Raw genomic sequence first — 13,014 nt, forward strand, 5'->3', positions numbered from 1 at the left:
TTTTTAGATGTCTAATTCAGGTGGTAATGAGGAAAGGGCTCGTTTAGAAGCCGAGGTCAAAGGAAGGAACGACTTCACCCTTCAAGCTATGCACCAACAATTTGAGAGATGGACCCTTCAATTTCAAGAGATGAGGGATATGATTATCGAACAGAATGACACCATAGCTGCAATTAGGAGGGAGAATAATGTTGTACCCCCAAATAATGTTAGACCCCAAGTTAGAAGGAATGTACCCCATATCCCTTTTGTAAATCCTAAATATGATAATGATGATTTTGATGTTGAATTTAATCTAGAAAGAAGAGATAGGAGGGGACAAAGAGGTAGAGTAGAAGATGATAATATAAATAGTATAAAGATGAAGATGCCATCTTTCAAGGGGACAAGGGATCCAGACTTGTACCTTGATTGGGAGAGACGAGTTGAAGCCATCTTTGATTGCCATAACTACTCTGAGGGTAAGAAAGTTAAACTTGCTATTGTTGAGTTTTCTGATTATGCTGCTTCTTGGTGGAAAAAGCTTGCTAGGGACAGATTGCAAGAGGAGTTACCACCTATTGCTACGTGGGCAGAGATGAAGAGGGTAATGAGGAAGCGATTTATTCCATCATACTTCCAAAGAGATCTACAATCTCGCCTTCAACGCTTGAAGCAAGGCTCTATGTCGGTGGATGAGTACTTCAAAAGCATGGATATGGCTATGATCCAAGCTAACTGCATGGAGGAAGAAGAGGCTACAATAGCTAGATTTTTAAATGGTTTAAATACAGAAATAGCTAATGTAGTAGAGATACAACAATATGTAACTTTAGATGAGTTAGTTGATTTGTCTGTAAAAGTTGAAAAACAAATTGAGAAAAAGCAGCAAAATAACTCATGGAGAAGTCGATCAAACACTATCTCTAAGAAGCCATGGTCAACTCAAGAGGGGAAAGCTCCTTCCAAACCTCAAGATGATAGAGGTAAAGGTAAGGTTGAGGAGGGAGGTAAAACCTTTAATCCTAAATCTTCTAAACCTTCAAGTTCTATTCAATGTCACAAATGTCATGGAAGGGGGCATATGATGCATGAATGTCCAAGTAGAAGAAACATCCTACTTAGAGAGAATGGAGAATATGAGAGTGAAAAAAGTGAGGGGGAAGAAGAAGAGGGATAAGGTGTAAGTGAGGAAGATGATTTGGAACTGCCTAATGATGGTATAATTGGGGTGGTTAGGAGAATTATGACTATCAATTTGGGTAGTGTTGATGAAGGGCAGAGAGAGAATTTGTTTCATACTAGGTGTGGGATAAAAGGGAAGACTTATTCTATGATTATTGATGGGGGAAGTTGTGCAAATGTGGTGAGTTCATACTTGGTGGATAAACTAGGAATTGCATGCATGAAGCGCTCTACCCCATATAGGCTCCAATGGTTGAATGATTGTGGAGAAGTAAAAGTAAACAAACAATGCATGATTTCATTCAATGTTGGTAGGTATGAAGATGAGATTCTTTGTGATGTAGTTCCAATGCAAGCATGTCATGTTTTACTTGGCCGACCTTGGCAGTATGATAGGGATACTAATCATCATGGGAGAAAGAATAGGTATAGTCTTCTGCATAATGGTAAGAAGTATACTCTTGCACCATTATCTCCTTCTCAAGTGTTTGAAGATCAAAAACGATTGAGGGAAACAATGGGAAAACAAAAGGGAGAGGTAAAAAGTGAGCTTGAGGGAAAAGAAAAAGGCCAAGAGATAGAAAAAAAGAGAGATGGCCGAGAGAAAGAGAGAGAGGGCAGCGATCTAAGTAAAGAGGTAAAAGAGGGTGTGAGTAAAAAAATAAAATGTTTTGGTGAGAGGAAAGAGGCTAAGGAAAAGAAAAATGAGAGCCTTTATATAAAAGCCAAAGAGTGTTTGAATGCTAGGAGAGAGGGACTGCCCATAATACTACTTACTTACAAAGAAGTATTGATTAATTTTGAACAACTAACTCCTTCTTTGCCAAATAGTGTTTCTTCTCTTTTGCAGAATTTTGAAGATGTTTTTCCTGATGACACTCCAAAGGGATTGCCACCTTTGAGAGGGATTGAGCACCAAATAGACTTTGTGCCTGGGTCTCAACTTCCTAATAGGCCTGCCTATAGGAGCAATCCTGAAGAGACCAAAGAATTACAACGGCAAGTTGAAGAATTGCTTGTAAAGGGATTTGTTCGAGAGAGTATGAGCCCATGCTCTGTTCCAGTCCTATTGGTCCCCAAAAAGGATGGAACATGGAGGATGTGTGTAGATTGTCGAGCCATCAATAAGATAACGGTAAAGTATCGCCATCCTATCCCTCGTCTTGATGACATGTTGGACCAACTGTATGGTTCCAAAATCTTTTCTAAAATTGATCTAAAGAGTGGTTACCATCAGATTCGTATGAATCCTGGAGATGAATGGAAAACTGCTTTTAAGACCAAATATGGACTTTATGAGTGGTTAGTTATGCCCTTTGGCTTGACTAATGCACCAAGCACTTTTATGAGACTAATGAATCATGTTTTTAAAGATTTCCATGGAAAATTTATTGTGGTGTATTTTGATGACATCTTGATCTTTTCTCAAAATCTGGATGAACACCTAGAGCACTTAAAACAAGTTTTTGAAGTTCTTAGAAATCAGCGCTTATTTGCTAATCTCAAAAAGTGTACTTTCTGTGTGGATCGTGTGGTTTTCTTAGGTTTTGTGGTCAGTTCTAAGGGAGTTGAAGTAGATGATGAGAAAATCAAGGCAATAAAAGAATGGCCTAAACCTAATAGTGTAACTGAAGTTAGGAGTTTTCATGGACTTGCTAGTTTTTATAGGAGGTTTGTGCGAGACTTTAGCACCATTGCTGCTCCTTTAACTGAAGTTATAAAAAAAGATAAGGTTTTTACATGGGGAAAGGAACAAGATGATGCATTTAACTTGCTGAAGGATAAATTGTGTTCTGCGCCTCTTTTGCAATTGCCTGATTTTTCTAAGTCTTTTGAAGTTGAGTGTGATGCCTCTGGTAAGGGCATAGGTGCAGTTTTGATGCAAGACTCCAAGCCAATTGCCTACTTTAGTGAAAAGCTAAGTGGAGCAACATTGAACTACTCAACTTATGATAAGGAGCTATATGCCTTGGTGAGGGCGTTAGCTACATGGCAGCACTACTTGTGGCCTCGAGAATTTGTGGTCAAGACTGATCATGAGTCATTAAAATACTTGAAGAGCCAAGGTAAACTTAGTCGTAGGCATGCTAAATGGGTAGAGTTTATTGAAACTTTTCCTTATGTAATTGCTTACAAACAAGGAAAGAAGAATGTGGTTGCTGATGCACTCTCAAGAAGGTATGTTTTGATCTCTACTCTTACTTCAAAGTTATTGGGTTTTGACCAAATCAAGTTCCTCTATGCTAATGATTCTGATTTTGGTGAGATTTTTGCTGAATGTAGGTTAGGTCCTTTTGAGAAATTTAATCTTCAAGATGAATTTCTATTCAAGGAAAATAAATTATGTGTTCCTAACTGCTCGTTGCGTGAACTATTTGTTAGGGAAGCACATTGTGGAGGGCTAATGGGACATTTTGGTGTACCCAAAACACTGGAAATACTTTCTGAACATTTTTATTGGCCTAGCATGAGAAAGGATGTTGAAAAAGTGTGTTCTTATTGTCTTGAATGTAAACAGGCTAAGTCTAGAACATTGCCGCATGGTCTTTATACTCCTTTACCTGTTTCTAATTCCCCTTGGATTGATATTTCTATGGATTTCATATTGGGGCTGCCAAGGACTAAGTATGGTAAGGATAGTATATTTGTGGTAGTAGATAGATTTTCTAAAATGGCTCGTTTTATCCCATGTAAAAAGACTAATGATGCATCTCATGTGGCTGACTTGTTTGTAAAGGAAGTGGTTAAATTGCATGGAATACCTAGAACTATTGTTAGCGATAGGGATGCCAAGTTCTTAAGTCACTTTTGGAGAATTCTTTGGGGAAAGTTGGGAACTAAATTGCTATTTTCTACATCTTGTCACCCACAAACGGACGGGCAAACGGAAGTGGTTAATAGAACTTTAGGGAACATGTTGAGGGCTATTTTGAAAGGAAAGTTGACTTCTTGGGAAGATTACTTACCTATTGTAGAATTTGCTTATAATAGAACATTCCATTCTTCTACTGGTAAGACTCCTTTTGAAGTTGTATATGGATTAAACCCCCTTACCCCCCTTGATTTATTGCCTTTGCCTACTAATGATTTTGCTAATCTTGATGGTAAGAAGAAGGCTGATATGATGAAGAAAATTCATGAACAAACAAGGCTTGCAATTGAAAAGAAGAACAAGGAAGTTGCATTGCGAAGGAATAAGGGCAGAAAATATGTTGTTTTTAAACCTGGTGACTTGGTTTGGGTGCATATGCGAAAGGAAAGTTTCCTTCCAAAAGAAAGACCAAACTAGATCCTAGAGGAAGTGGGCCATACAAAGTCCTTGAAAGGATTGGAGACAATGCTTATAAACTTGATCTTCCTGGTGAGTTCCAAGTTAGTGCTACTTTTAATGTTTCTGATCTTTCCCATTTTGATGCAGATTTGAATTCGAGGACGAATTCTCTTCAAGAAGAGGGGAATGATAGCATCCAAGGAAGCTCTACTCCATTGAAGGACAAGGATGACGCTTTAGAAACTCCAAGGAGGCCCATAACAAGATCTCAAACCAAGGAGTTCAATGATAAGCTCAATGGGCTTCAATCGCTGATCCAAAGGTTTCTTATTGGGGAAGAAGAGCTCAAGCCCAAGGGAGAGGAATTGTCCAAATGCTACAATTATTTGGTGGCCCAAATTCAAGCCCAAGATGAGGAATTTTAAGGTCCAATTTCGTGCAAAAAAGGTCAAGAAGAGTCCAAGAATCAGCCACAACAAGAGTTGCTTTCTGCCCAAGTTTTGAGAGAAGACTAGTCAAACTTTCCAAGATTGTCAAGATTCTTTTCCTAGTTGGGATTTACCTTATTTATTTATTTATATATAGGTTATTAATATTTCCCTTAGTCTATTTATGGTCTCCTAAGTACCATTTAATGCTTTCCTAGAAGTACTAAATGTGTTCCTAGTTAGGTTACTTTATTTCCTTTCTAGAGTAGGATTCCTTGTAATTGTTTTTTTTAGGGTTTGGCTTCTTGGACGTTTTTCCCTTCTCCTATATATAGGAGTCCTTTTCATTCATTAAAGACAATTTAGATTGATATTAATAATATTTGGGAGAGTTCTTTGAACCTTTGTGACTTGTTCTTTGAGAATTTATCTTTAAACCTTTACTAGTTTCATAGTTTAAGGTATAAAGTAACTTCTTCTTGTGATATCTTTGGTTTCTTTTTGGTATTCTTTAGAAGGTGATTAGTTTCTACATACTAATTATTGTCTTTAGTTACTCATAAAGCGGTCAAGATCCGAATCTATCGTTTTGATTCGTTTTCTCAAGTAAAGGCGTTAGATTTCTTCCATAAATCTATACGTTGTTACTTGGATCTTTTCAAGGCCTTAGAACATCTAATCTTTGGAAATTCGTGGATCTTTCCTTCGAATTTCCCATATCTTTATTTAGTTTTTTTTGTTTCTTTTCTTTGTGCTTCCGCATTCTAATATTTAATTCTCTATTTGTGATCTCCCTTAACCTTGCTGTTATCACGAGGAGTTTCAGGGGACCTTATTAGAAGGTCGTATTGTATATGACGTTATTAAAGGAGAAGGGGTGGAATGCATACCATCGGTTTGATAAGTATGGGTTTACTGCCTGATTACTGTTTGCCAAGTTTAAGTAGCCCAATCTGTTGGTTAGCTACTAATATTAGTTGTGTTACTTATTTCATTGTAGATTAATAATCGGAAAGGAAGGAGGTTAATTCGTTGTACTATCTTAGTGGTACAACAAGGTATGTAAGGCTATTCGATTCTATATTATTTGGCATGAACTCTGCTTGTGTCACTACCAACAATTGAGCTTCCTAAGTGCTCTTTCAAGTAAAAGACACTTAGTGGCAGCGTACAATCCCAAACACAGCTAACAATAGTTCCCCTCTCCTTAGTGTGTCGAATTGCTTCAATATATGTGCATCTTTACTTTTCCAAGTATTGGTATGAGAAAAAGGGTAATTTCAGCAGTAGCTTTGTGATTCCTCGTGTCAATCAAATGAGGTCCACTGTGTCATTTGAGCTCTTATGTAATTCATTAGTGTTACATTTGCATCTTGTGTTATTATTATTGCCCTAAGTGCATATTCACATGTTTCCTACTACTGATCCACAGTTCTGATGCTCAAAAATAATTATGACCACCAAAATAACAATCTCAAAGATTAAAGAAACTATATGAAGCGGTATATGTGTAAGGGTGGCAGCCCATGGGCAAAAACCTAGCATGGGTCGGTCCCAATTTGTGTATAAGGGTGGCAGCCTAGGGGCGAAAGCCTAGCATGGGTCGATCCCAAATTTATATATTTGAGGACAGCATCTCAGGGGTTAAAATGCCTACCATGGGTCATCCTCTTTTACCACTGATCAGTTGGTTATTTGTATCACATGCTTTACAGAGATCGTAATGTAAAGAAAATTTACAGAAAAGAATATAATGTACATGATCCCACAACAGCAACCAGGGTGGTCTTTAATCTAATCTATGCAGTTACATATTGAAACTTGATTTCAATTGAGCTCTTGTTTACATATGTTATTGCTTTACATATTCAGTACATTTTTCGTACTGACGTCCCTCTCGGGGGACGCTGTATTTCATGCTGCAGCCACAGGTACTCCAGCTAGTAGACCTCCCCAGTAGGAGCACAGGACACTCAGCTGCTAATGTGTGTGAGCTCCAAGTTGATTCGGGGCTTAATCGAGTCTTTGGCATCTATTTTGTTACCGTATAGTAGTTAAGGGTAAGGCGGGGCCTTGTCCCGACCTAAACTAAGGTTGTCTATCTTGTAGAGGCTTTGTAGACTAATGTATAAAGTTTGGTTGTGTCTTGTCTCTTAACAATTGTGGGCTCCACGGCTAAGTGTTGTACATAAGTTTTGGGCCTGTCTATATCGGTCTTTTATCACTACAGGACATATAAGCTTGTCATAGCTTCATAGTTAACATAGTTAAATGTATGGTAAGTACAAGTTGTAAGTTGGTTCTCCCGGGCCATTTAGACATCGGGTGCCTGTCCGTCTTAATCAGATCTGAGGCGTGACAGAAACCTTCGTTTCTAAACAAGGTTCAAGAAAATCTTACCAAGCTTTCAACACTCACACAAGGAGTTTATTTTTACAACCACAATATTCAAAATTAATCTACCCTAAAATGAAACTCTAAAGGCCGATTTAAAGTTTTAGGCATTATTACATAGATGGCCCAAAGGTGACCCAAAATGGGCCAATGGGCGAGCCACGTAGGGATCGCCTAATGACTCGGCGATGCGCCCAATAGGTTTGGCGAAGAACTCTGCTCCTTGCCTTGGCTGGGAAGCTACTGGAACTTTGGGCAGTATGGGAACCATCCCCCCAGTCCTCTCGCGGATGCCCAATGGTCTTCAGCTCGCCTAGTGAGCAGTTTTCCCCTTTGTAGCGCCTTGGGCAGTTGGCTATATTGGGAGCACTCAACAAAGGGCTTTGGCGAGTCGCCGAAGAGTTCTCCAGCTCGTCGAATGGAGCACATCCTTCACTTGCTCCTCCTCGCTTCGTTAGGCCTTCCACGCTCCAAGCTATATTCCAAGCATGGTGTTGCCCAATTGGGAGTTCCTTCAAGATGCATATGTTCCCATGCAAGGCATGGAACTCCCCCCTTGGCATCCATACATGTCAAACAACCTCCATCCTTTTGAACACTCCATAAAAGCATTGAAGTTCGTGAATGGATAGGCTTGATGTAATCCATTTTACATCATTCTCACCTTCTTGAAAAGGATTCGTCCTCGAATCCATACCTTGAAAACCCTAGGGGGAGCAAACAAACAAGATCCTCATGGCATGAGGGTTAGCGTTAGCTATTGACGGTATAGGTGTTGTGCCTTCCATCATGTATTGACGCGTGCCTTTGTTGCCAAGGCACCCCAAGTAGTACATGACTAGCTTGCATAGGAATCACATCACAAATTACAGCATCATGATATTTCCCAATTTGGAACTTAATCAACACATGTTCATGTACCCTCAATTCCTCCTTATTTAACCATTGAAATCTGTATGGCTTAGCATGCTTTAGTGGTTGGAAGCTTCAAGTAGTCCACCACAGCTGTGCTAGCAAGGTTGGCATAACTTCCACTGTCAATGATTAAAACATATACTTGGCTCCGGATGAGACACTTGGAGTAGAAGATATTCTCCCTTTGCTCGTGATTGATCATGGCCTTCCTAAGTATAGTTTGTGTTACCACATAAGATGGTAATGTGAACCCTGTCTCTTTGGTTAAAATCTCATCATCCACTCTGGTCAGTCTAGATTTTCTCTCGGATAGACGACCTCTAAACTCAACCAACCTTCCAACCAACATCCTCATAATCCGACTCTCTTCAGTAGGAGTCCTCATGAAAGATTCTAAGGTAACCTTTCCCTTTGATGGGTAGGTTTTGTTTTCGATTTCCATGGTACTTAGCAATAAGAAATAGTCAACAAAAACAATAAACAACAACGTTAGCGTTAGTGAAACTGAACTCACAATCACGCGTGTTTACACACCTTTGATTCCCTTTCAAATTGGCGCGGCTAATGTTGAAGATTGCTTATACTCAACTTATCACAAAAGAGCTAATTCTACTTTTGGTCGGAATGGATTTTTGTTTAATGAAAAACGGACGACTCAATTAAAGCAAACGGACTTGAGTCAAGAAAGAAGTTAACTACGAAGTAAAACGAATAAAAGCACACAAAGAAAGCAATAACAAAGAAGTGAATTTCGAAAACCAATAGTCAACGAGTAGGTACTTACAAGTTGAAAACCAGTTTACGAATCTTGATTACGAACTAGAGTCAAAAGAAAAGAAACTAAGAATTAGAACCTGAGATGAAAAGGGTCATAAGATGAGTTTCCCATCGCCAAATGACCTGTGTTCTTCTTCTAACGTGAAGTTCAGCTCGCCAGCTTGAAGATTAACTCACCAAACTCTACAAATGGACAAGGCAACTTGGTGATCTGGGTGGAAGTTCGGCGATGCGCCGAGTGGGTTGCGTGACCATGGCTTAGGTCGTCGAAATTTCCAGTGTCTTCACCAAAATGAGGTCCAACTCGGCGACCTAGCTGCCAAAACGGCGAGGAGCCAAGTGGAATGGACGATACAAGTCGTGATTTGCCCAAATTCCTCAAGCTACAACTGCAAGGCTCCGAAAATTAACTTGGTGTCCCACCGTCTTCCTTGGCCTTTTGTATTTACCCTTTTTGGTAAATTCTTTTTTTACAAACACTTTAACACTTTCTCTTTAATCCTTTTTGGAAATAAACCCTTTCCTTTTCAAATATTCCCTTATTGAAGATTTGAATATTCTTCAAGAACACTATGAAGATCCAAAATTAAACCCCGAAATTTTTTCCTCGGAATTTCATGAAACTTTAGGTGAATGCTCTCCTTGATATAGGGAACAAACCTCAATACTTTTAGCACTCAATTCCTTGCCAAAACTTCTAGATTTCAAAACCCTCTTCGTCTTCTTCAAAACTTCTTCAACCAACAATGGTGGAAACTTCAATAGTGAACCAAACTTCACCAAATCTCAGATCTAAACTCAAATAAGGTTAGGAACACTAATATAACCTTAGAAACTTCAAACAGGACTCAAATGAAAAAAATATTTTTGGGGTTTTCTAGAAAACGTTTTTGACCCCTTTTTTTTTGTAACAACCCAAGACTAGAATTCGTGGGAACGATTCTAATCCTTGCCCTGATACCAAATGATGTAATTTCTCACTAGAAGAATCACAACAAATAGCGGAAAACAAGAAACATAGAAGAAGAGACACAAGATAAGAAACAATTGGCAACTAAAGGATGTATTAAATCCAATAAACTCCAATCTAGATCCTAACAAGTACCAAATCTGGATAAATAAATAGACACAAAATGAGGAAACAAAGAGCAACCTAAGGGTATATTAAACCGAAAGACCTCAGCTCGTTAATCCGTCAAGAAGCATCTAACTCTTATGAAGACCTCGAGGCAATCAATATCCCAAGAAACCTTCGTTTCTAAACAAGGTTCAACAAAATCTTACCAAGCTTTCAACACTCACACAAGGAGTTTATGTTTACAACCACAATATTCAAAATCAATCTACCCTAAAATGAAACTCTAAAGGCCTATTTAAAGTTTTAGGCATTATTACATAGATGGCCCAAAGGTGACCCAAAATGGGCCAATGGGCGAGCCACGTAGGGATCGCCTAATTACTCGGCGATGCGCCCAATAGGTTTGGCGAAGAACTCTGCTCCTTGCCTTGGCAGGGAAGCTACTAGAACTTTGGGCTGTCTGGGAACCATCGCCCCCAGTCCTCTCGGGGATGCACAATGGTCTTCAGCTCGCCTAGTGAGCAATTTTCCCCTTTGTAGCTCTTTGGGCAGTTGGCGATACTGGGAGCACTCGTCAAAGGGCTTTGGCGAGTTGCCGAGGAATTCTCCAGCTCGTCGAATGGAGCACATTTTTCACTTGCTCCTCCTCGCTTCGTTAGGCCTTCCAAGCTCCAAGCTATAATCCAAGCATGGTGTTGCCCAATTGGGAGTTCCTTCAAGATGCATATGTTCCATGCAAGGCATGGAACTCCCCCCTTAGCATCCATACATGCCAAACAACCTCCATCATTTTGAACACTCCATAAAAGCATTGAAGTTCGTGAATGGATAGGCTTGATGTAATCCATTTTACATCATTCTCACCTTCTGAAAAGGATTAGTCCTCGTATCCATACCTTGAAAACCCTAGGGGAAGCTAACAAACAAGATCCTCATCGCATGAGGGTTAGCGTTAGCTATTTACGGTATAGGTGTTGTGCCTTCCATCATGTATTGACGCGTGGCTTTGTTGCCAAGGCACCCCAAGTAGTACATGACTAGCTTGCATAGGAATCACATCACAAATTACAGCATCATGATATTTCCCAATTTGGAACTTAATCAACACATGTTCATGTACCTCAATTCTTCCTCATTTAACCATTGAAGTCTGTATGGCTTAGCATGCTTTAGTGGTAGGAAGCTTCAAGTAGTCCACCACAGCTGTGCTAGCAAGGTTGGCATAACTTCCACTGTCAATGATCAAAACACATACTTGGCTCTGGATGAGGCACTTGGAGTAGAAGATATTCTCCGTTTGCTCGTGATTGATCATGGCCTTCCTAGGTATAGTTTGTGTTACCACATAAGATGGTAATGTGAACCCTGTCTCTTTGGCTAAAATCTCATCCTCCACTTGGTCAGTCTAGATTTTCTCTCGGATAGACGACCTCTAAACTCAACCAAGCTTCCATCCAACATCCTTATAATCCGACTCTCTTCAGTAGGAGTCCTCATGGAAGACTCTAAGGTAACCTTCCCTTCGATGGGTAGGTTTTGTTTCCGATTTCCATGGTACCTAGCAATAAGAAATAGTCAACAAAAACAATAAACAACAACGTTAGCATTAGTGAAAATGAACTCACAATCACTCGTGTTTACACACCTTTGATTCCCTTTCGAATTGGCGCGGCTAATGTTGAAGATTGCTTATACTCCACTTATCACAAAAGAGCTAATTCTACTTTTGTCGGAATGGATTTTGTTTAATGAAAAACGGACGACTCAATTAAAGCAAACGGACTTGAGTCAAGAAAGAAGTTAACTACGAAGTAAAACGAATAAAAGCACACAAAGAAAGAAATAACAAAGAAGTGAATTTCGAAAACCAATAGTCAACGAGTAGTACTCAAAAGTTGAAAATCAGTTTACGAATCTTGATTACGAACTAGAGTCAAAAGAAAAGAAACTAAGAATTAGAACCTGAGATGAAAAGGGTCATAAGACGAGTTTCCCATTGCCAAATGGCCTGTGTTCTTCTTCTAACGTGAAGTTCAGCTCGTCAGCTTGAAGATTAACTCACCAAACTCTACAAATGGACAAGGCAACTTGGTGATCTGGGTGGAAGTTTCGTCGATGCCCGAGTGGGTTCCGTGACCATGGCTTAGGTCGTCGTAATTTCCAGTGTCTTCACCAAAATGAGGTCCAACTCGGCGACCTAGCTGCCAAAAGGGCGAGGACCAAGTGGAATGGGCGATACAAGTCGGGATTTGCCCAAATTCATCAAGCTACAACCGCAAGGCTCCGAAAAATTTAACTTTGGTGGTCCCACCGTCTTCCTTGGCCTTTTGTATTTACCCTTTTGGTAAATTCTTTTTTTACAAACACTTAAACACTTTCTCTTTCATCCTTTTTGGAATTAAACCCTTTCCTTTCAAATATTCCCTTATTGAAGATTTGAATATTCTTCAAGAACACTATGAAGATACAAAATTAAAACCCCGAAATTTTTTGCTCGGAATTTCATGAAACTTTAGGTGAATGTTGTCCTTGATATAGGGAACAAACCTCAATACTTTTTAGCACTCAATTCCTTGCCAAAACTTCCAGATTTCAAACCACTTCGTCTTCTTCAAAGCTTCTTCAAAGCTTCTTCAACCAACAATGGTGGAAACCAATAGTGAACCAAACTTCACCAAATCTCAGATCTAAACTCAAAAATAAGTTAGGGAACAGTAATATACCTTAGAAACTTCAAAAGGACTCAAATGAACAAAATATTTTTGGGGTTTTCTAGAAAACGTTTTTGACCCCTTTTTTTTTGTAACAACCCAAGACTAGAAGTCGTAGGAACGACTTCTAACCCTTGCCCTGATACCAAATGATGTAATTTCTCACTAGAAGAATCACAACAATAGCGGAAAACAAGAAACACAGAAAAGAGACACAAGATAAAAAACAATTGCAACTAAAGGATGTATTAAATCCAATAAACTCCAATCTAGATC

The 13,014-nt window shown here is 39.3% G+C and overlaps 1 pseudogene; it reads left to right on the forward strand.

Moving 5' to 3' along the window:
• Positions 1-457: 457 nt before the first annotated feature.
• LOC125809999 (uncharacterized) lies at positions 458-4,515 on the forward strand (annotated as a pseudogene).
• Positions 4,516-13,014: the final 8,499 nt, after the last annotated feature.

This window comes from Solanum verrucosum, unplaced genomic scaffold (assembly GCF_900185275.1).
Source record: "Solanum verrucosum unplaced genomic scaffold, falcon-dt-bn FXZP01000257.1, whole genome shotgun sequence".
In the NCBI taxonomy this organism is placed as follows: domain Eukaryota; kingdom Viridiplantae; phylum Streptophyta; class Magnoliopsida; order Solanales; family Solanaceae; genus Solanum; species Solanum verrucosum.